Below are 7,802 nucleotides of genomic sequence, written 5' to 3' on the forward strand. Positions count from 1 at the left end.
TTTATTACTGAGTCTGAAAAAAACCTACACAAATTACAATGATTTGGACATGTATATGTGCATATTTATTTGTTTTTCCTAAGAAGTGAATTATTTTAGGAAAAATTGTCAGCGTGGCAACCAGCCAGAGTCAGTGGCTCCACTCTGAGGCCATCAAAAAACATGTTGTGAGAACCCCTGCCTAGCATATAAAACACATCAACACAAATCATCCACCTCAAGATACTCCCTCACACCCTCCTCCTGGACCTGTTTGTCCACCCCACACCTCACTTGTGTGCATGTCCATCTACTCTGCTTGAGAGCGTTGCCTGCTCCTCGTCCCTGCACTTGTCACCCTGAGGATCCTCGCCTGTTTCTGGCCCCCATGTCTGTTTCTCCTGCAAGGATCGTTACCTGACTCCTGCCTCTGTCAAGAGAGAATAAGAGGATCTGCTCTACGCCCAGGGTGTAATATGATATAGTCACATTAGGAGTCTGCTCTTTGATTGGTGGGTAGCTGTGGTGCTATCCTAGCACAATACCGCTCAGGATTATTTTATTTATTGAAAGGAATTACAAATAAAACCATGCACCCGCCTCAGGTCATAGCTCTGATGCAGCCACACTGTGGAGGCTTTGGATTACATCACAGACACATGTGACACCTATAATCCTTATATAATCCCTAGAAATAATCTACTAATTTCCTTCATAAACACTATTTGGCTATTGTCATTTTTTTCTGGTAGATGAGCCTTTCCCTTCCCTTCCACCTGCTCCTTTCTAAACCTCTTCCTTGAGCATCTCCCCACTCATCTACACTCTCCTTACCATCCCAGTTGTCCATGCCTCTCCATGCTCTCCTACCCCACCCCCCAAATTAAATCTGTCAACTCTTTTTCCCTCTGCCTCACTGAAGGGTTGCCAGGCCAGAGTCACTTTGAGCCTCTCTGTTAAGTGATGTGGAATGCTCCCAGCCTAGTGGCACTTCAGCGGAGGGGAGTTGGACAGCCTTCAAAAGGATAAGGAAAGAGTAAGAGGAGAGAGATGGGGAAAGCAAGACAGAAAGTGGGAATGGAGAAGGGTGGCAGCAGATAGGGAAGGGTTAAGGGGAGGTTGTAGAAGCAAGAGAATTAAAGGAAAGAGCAGAGGGAGAAGTCTGGGGCAGAGTTGTAAATCTCTCCTGGAGAAACCTAGGGAGAGATTAGGTACTATGAAACAGGAATGTATTTTCCAGTTTTTTAAAATTCAAATCACTTTTAAACTTGCATGGACTTCTATTGGTGTAACCTCTCTCCCAACTCATGCTATGAATAGTTTATTCAAATATTCCATAGGAATGTGAACACAGGGCCATTTGATAATCTTGTAGACTTCTCAGGGTGTGTGTGTGTTTGTTTCTATGCCAATGACTAGCCCAAAGGATGGCTATTTCCCAACACAAGGCATATTGAACTTTGGCCCATTGCTTCATTAGAATTTTGGTCTGTGGTCGGGGCTCTTCAGCTGTTTAGGTCAGCTCATGGTCTAAGCAAATGGTCTCCTCTATGTTGACAAAAGCACTAATCTTGAGATTAATTAATTATTTGTATTGCAACTTGGTTGAGCCCCATTGCACTTTGCATTGTACAGAAAGACAATCTCAGCTCCAAAGAGTTTACAATCTTTATTTAAGACAAGGTGCAACAAGTGGGATGAAAAACAAAACTGAGAGGAGAGAGAAAGCAGACAGGATAAATAGTAATACTAACATGTTTTGCACAGACTGAACATTCAGATTCAGTAGGTATAATAAGCAGATCTCAGCTTGCTACCTGCCTACCCCTTATCAGATAGCAGTAATAATTATTTGTAGTATGAAATGCAAAGTATGTTAGCCACGCACCTGAGGCTGCGAGTCCTGAGGCAAGACTTAGGCAACTGCTCCTTCCTGACAGGCAGCTTTACAACAGCTAGGAAGCTGTGACAGCGAAGACTGAGCCTGCACTCACCTCTTCTTCACCTTTACTCTCAGCTAACATGACTGGACTATTTATCACGCAAGCTATTCGACCACGGAGGCACATGAAATTTCACACTAGCTGTTCTTTATGAGTTTGGGTTTATCATTGATCTAGTGCTGACAAGCATGCATAGGTCTTTAGTTAAGCCAGACAAGTACAAGGTGCAGGTTTCAGACAGCTTAAATATTCAACTGAGATCAACACATTAGTAAAACATTTAACAAAACTGACAGAAAGTTCATTTCAACAGCATTAGCTCTGCCAAAACTGAGCCTGTCATTATATAAGCTGGAAACAACCACAACCAGCCGGAAACCCCTGCAGTAAGATCGGCACAGGGCAGATTTATATATTAAAATGAAAGAAAATTTGAAGTACAACCAAGGTGCAAGCACTGAGGAAAATGAGTTCAGCTGTATACTTAGATGCTGAAAAGCCAGAATAGTGGAGGGAGGAACAAGGTTGTCCCAGAGTCAAGATGGAACAGGGCAAAAGAGCTTGCAAAGCAGAACTTTATTTCAGCTCTGTCACATGGAAACCTCACCAGTATCTGTTGGGTGAGAGGGGAGAGATGGTATTGTCTGTGGGGCTGTAGGGGAACTTGGGCCCTCCCTGCTTGAGCAGGTTAAAACCGAGGGGCCTGTGACTGGCAGGTCAGATACGCAGCCTAGGGAATGACATCACCAAGCCTGCTCCGTAGGTCACTTCCTACCGCAGCCTCTGCCCCATCCAAAGCCACCACAAGCTGTATTTATGGACTCCCAAGAGGCGTTCTGCCTCACAGTGATGCAGAGGCTTTTTTCCTTCAATCGCAGCCTGTTGTTCCTGGTTTCCATGGGGGCCTCTGGTGACTCAGCAACGGGGGTTGCTTCTGACAGGGGTTGCTTCTGACAACGTGGAGCTCCTGAGTCTTCCCCGCAGGGGCCAACAGTGTAGGACTGCTCTCTTCCTCCTTCTGCCTAGACTGAGCTGGGCTGCTCCCTTTTAATCTTTGCTTCCATTGTGAGCCCGCCCAGCAGGTGTGGCTGAGTGGGGCCCTCTGGGCCCAGAACTGCTCTTTAACTCTCAATTCCCCAATGTGGGGCTTATACACCCCATCACAGTATCCCAGGGCAAGGAAGTCTCATTCACATCTCCATGTATTCCATGCAGAGGAGCATGTGGGATCCCAGAATACTGTGATAAGAGCTCTAACATTCTAAGGACATTGGGGAGAGGCCCTCCATCCTAAGTCCAAGGTCCAAATTTGATAGCAGGGGGGAGAGAAGGGACAATAAGTGCTACAGAAACATCTCAGATACACCAGAAACTCCTCCCCACCCCCAAAATAAATAAATTAGGAAACAAAAGAAAGAAACTGATTCACTTTGTACGCTTATTTCTCCAACATGAGAAGCCATCAGTGGTGCTGGAACTAGGGGTGTTGGGGGTGCTACCGCACCCCTTGGCTTGAAGTACTACAGGAGAACCTCAGAGTTACAAAAATCACAGTTACGAACTGATTGGTCAATCACACCCCCCATTTGGAACCGGAAATATGCAATCAGGCAGCAGCGGAGACAAAAAAAATAAAATAAAAAATAAAGTGAGCAAATGCAGTATAGTAGAGTGTTAAATGTAAACTGTTAAAAAAGGGAAAGTTTTAAAAAAAGATTTGACAAGGTAAGAAAACAGTTTCTGTGATTGTTTCATTTAAATTAAGATGATTAAAAGCAGCATTTTTCTTCTGTATTAAGTCAATGTTCTTTTGTAAACTTTTGAAAGAACTATAACATTTTGTTCAGTTATGACCATTTCAGAGTTACGAACAACCTCCATTTCAGAGGTGTTTGTAACTCTGAGGTTCTACTGTAATAACAAACACCAAATACATAGTTTGCATCAGCAGTACCCACACTATAAGAATTGTTTCAGCACTCCTGGAAGCCCCACATTGACCAAAATGAAATGCCTGCAGTTCTGTAAGCAAAATCAAGTTCCCAGAGTCCTAACTCTTATTCCTAGAACTTTCACGTACATGACTTTAGGCAGAAATACACTTTTACCCGTGTATTTACTTTTTCAGCACATAACTCATAATGAAGTTTAAACCAGAATCATGAAAATGTAGGAAAGTAGTGCTCTCTTGATGCTGAGCTGGTCACACAGAAGTGCAGGTCTTTTTAAAATTATTGATTCTGAATTTGACAGTTTCTTCTTCTGTGATTTTACTGACAGAATTTTGCAGCATTCTGATGGAATAAAGTGACACAACTTTCTTTGCAAATGTAGATTTAGGGTACAATTCTGGATCTTTAATTTTAAATGCTAGAAGAAAAGGAACAAACTCACAGTTATGTTCTAGCAGCCATGTTTCAGCCTCTTCTTCCTACAAGGGCTCAATTTTATTTATTTAGTCCTATTGGGATTTCAATTAATTAGATCAAGATTGCAACAGGAGTCTCATCTGTCTATAATCTATTGAATTCTGTCCCAATAGAACCTTCATTTGTTTTTATAAATTTAATGCCTCCTTACAGAGTCCCTTGTTGTGTAAAATGCATGCTTTGTTTTGCTCAGTCTTCCTTGTACTGAGTGCAAATATCAGCATATCTACGGTAATTGGATGAAAATATAGACACAATCTTCTTAAGTGCCTCTGGGAAGCTGCGACATCAATCCTCCTTTTTCAATCAACCAACCATTATGGCGACAATGGCTGCAGACTTTTTGGACTTCCGTAACGTGCCTTAGTGCTCGGCATTATTTCTTTCTCATCAAGTGGTAAACAAAGTGTTGAACAACCATGTGTCAAAAGTTTAGGATGAAAGGATGAGTTCTTAGTACAATCATATTTACTGTCAGAACAAATGACAAAAATGTCGTTGACTTATTTTTCACAGTATTCTGTTGGACGGCATCTTCAGCAACCTGAATACAATATTCTGTGGTTTTTGTTTCAGATGTAGAATCAATAGCATTAAGCAGGAACATTTTTCCCTGTATGGTTGTTTGTTACTTTTATTAGATCATTTTCATGTCTGATCAATCACCTTCCATAATATCTGTTCACTCTTTTAGCCCTTCCTTTAAATTTCCTCTCCCCCTGCACTTGTAATATCTAATAGAAGACCTGTCTGTTCCAGAATATTCAATGAGAAGTGCTTCAATCACTTCTTTAAATTGCTCATATTATGCTACACTATTTAAATTGTTCATTTTCCGGTACATTAAAGGTGATGGTAACGTACAAGAAGGCTTGATACTGAGACTCAGTTGCTTTTACGGCACAATCACCAACTGATGTTTGCCATTTTTAGGATGTCAAAGAAAAACCACCCGCCTCTCAAAGGAGTTGATTTTAAAGTGCTGCTGGAATGCATAGAATAGTGATAAATTGCTACTACAATACTGTTAATAAATTGCAGTTACATTTCAACGATGATGGCACCAAAAGTATCTCAATTGCAGGCAGGGCCAGCTCCAGGAACCAGCTTAGCAAGCAGGTGCTTGGGGCGGACACTCTGGAGAGGGGCGGCACGTCCAGGTATTCGGCAGCAATTCGGCAGAGGGTCCCTCGCTCCTGCTCGGAGCGAAGGACCTCCCACTGATTGCCGCAGATTGCGATCGCAACTTTTTTTTTTTTTCCTCCTTTTGCTGATTGGGGCAGCAACACCTCTGGAGCCAGCCCTGATTGCAGGCTCAGCAACCTCAATATTCTACTCTTCTGCTGACTCCTATAGACAAAGTTTCATTCGATGATGTATTTAGTCTTGAAGAAATTGATTTTTTTCACATGAGCAAGAATTCTTTGTATATTGTTATTTACAACTTTTTAAATAACATTTACTTTTTACCTTATAAGAATTTAATCATTTCAGTAAAATCAATAACGTGCTTTCTACCACTTCAACTTTAGGTATGTTGAGTAAGAAATTCATATACTGATATTCGGTAATGAATAGACACTTGTCATCTGTCTGCAATATTGACCACATCTAGTCAGAATGACAAACATCTAGTGAATTCAACACTGTAATCTAAAGACTGGAAAAAAAAAAAAATCAGATGAACTAGCCAGCTCTACTTTTGTTTGACAGAACCTAGAAGGTTCTGGATTCTGGCAAACTAAGCCTCCTCAGACAGTTTAGAGCTCCACTTACTCCCATTTTTAATACTCAATAGCAGTTTTTTCCACTTACACTCTTCTGTCTTTATTATTTGTATTACCGATAGTGTCTAGGAGCCCTAATCTTGGATCAGGACCTCATTGTCCTAGGCACTGTACAAACACAGCACACAAAGACCGCAGTCAAGTGTTTTATAGGCATGATGGCAAAGAAGGTTTTAAGGATGGATTTGAAGGAGAACAATTAAATATATTTGCAGAGGTTTATGGGGAGCTTCTCCCAAGCAAAGGGCAATATGGAAGAAAGCATGAAGGTGCTTATTTGAATATTTAACAAGTGGGTGATGGAGGCTGGCATCATGGGAGTTGACCTTTTGATATAGAACAAGAAATGACAGGTAGGATGGTGATAGGCCATGAAAAGCCTTGAAATTAAGACAAGCAGCTTTTACTTGATGTGATAGAGAAGGAGGGAACAGCGGAGGGATGCAAAGAAAAGGGTAGCATGGTGAAAGTGACGTGCTAGAAGAACCATCTTTGCAGCAACATTCTGAATGGATATGCATGGAATACAAATGCATTTGTCAAGGCCAGAGAAAAGGATGGTGCATAAGGCCCCACTTAACTGGCGATATTGCAGAAATTGCTGATTCTGCAATATTAGGCTTCCACCGCAATTTGACTGCGGGAGCCCCGCTGTGCATGGCAGTGACAGTGGGAGCCCCCGCTGCCCCGGGGCTCAGAGTGGGAGCCCCCGCTGTCAGCCCCAGGTCTCGGATCTCAGCCCCGGACAACGGGAGCCCCCGCTCTCAGCCCCGTGCCCTGGCTCTCAGCCCCAGGCAGCCGACAGTGGGAGCCCCCGCTCTCAGCCCCTGGCTGACATAAGAAAATCAAGGAAAAGTAATAATTAACTTTATTACTGCAAATAATAAGGTCCATTATTTCAGCCATGTTGAGCTTGAGCTAACAGACATCCATGAGAAGAGATCAGAGAGACAGGCTAATATTTTAGTTTGAACAGAGGGATACAGGTGTGGAGTAGAGAGGCAGATCTGTAAGACACCTGCATAGAGATGGTAGTTGAATCTGTGTTTGCAGATGAGATTATCCAGAGATAAGGTGCAGAGGAAGAAGACAAGGGACCAAGGACAGCCCTGTGGAACTGTCACAGAAAGGGGAAGGGTGGATGAGGAGGATGCTCTGAAGGAAACACTGAAGGAGTGATTAGAGAGGTGGGAGAACCAGGAGAGGACAGAGTCCCAGAAATCAAGGGAGGACAAGACTTAAAGAAGAGCAGCATGGTCAACTGTATCAAACTCACTCACTCTCTCATGCCCGTCACCCCAATCAGGGTATGGGCCATTTGCTCTAGCTGGTTCCAAGGATAGCAAAAAAAAAAAAAAAAAAGGGCTATCAGCCTGAAGGTCGCGTCGCCAAATTGTATCAAAGGTGGCTGACAAATCAATGAGGATGGAGTACTGGTTCTGAGATCTGAATAAGAAGAGGTTATTAGAGATTTTGGTGAGAACAGTTTCAGTTGAATGATAGAGGAAGCCAGAATGGACAGAAGTGGACGGTTTGCAGAGAGAGTCAAAGGGCTAAAAGGCAGCTCAGATTCTACGCACGAAATTTAGTTAAGGTGGAGAAGGAGAGTTGTTAACTGGGAAGATGGCAGAATTGAAAGAAGACAGAAGGAATTTCTAATGGAG

General features: G+C 42.7%; 1 protein-coding gene across 4 annotated transcripts in view; it reads right to left on the reverse strand.

Annotated features, from left to right (window-relative positions):
• Positions 1-7,802, reverse strand: part of ENTPD5 (ectonucleoside triphosphate diphosphohydrolase 5 (inactive)) — a 43,379-nt gene that overhangs the window by 33,891 nt on the left and 1,686 nt on the right. The window lies entirely within an intron of this gene.

This window comes from Chelonoidis abingdonii, chromosome 4 (genome assembly GCF_003597395.2).
Source record: "Chelonoidis abingdonii isolate Lonesome George chromosome 4, CheloAbing_2.0, whole genome shotgun sequence".
In the NCBI taxonomy this organism is placed as follows: Eukaryota; Metazoa; Chordata; order Testudines; family Testudinidae; genus Chelonoidis; species Chelonoidis abingdonii.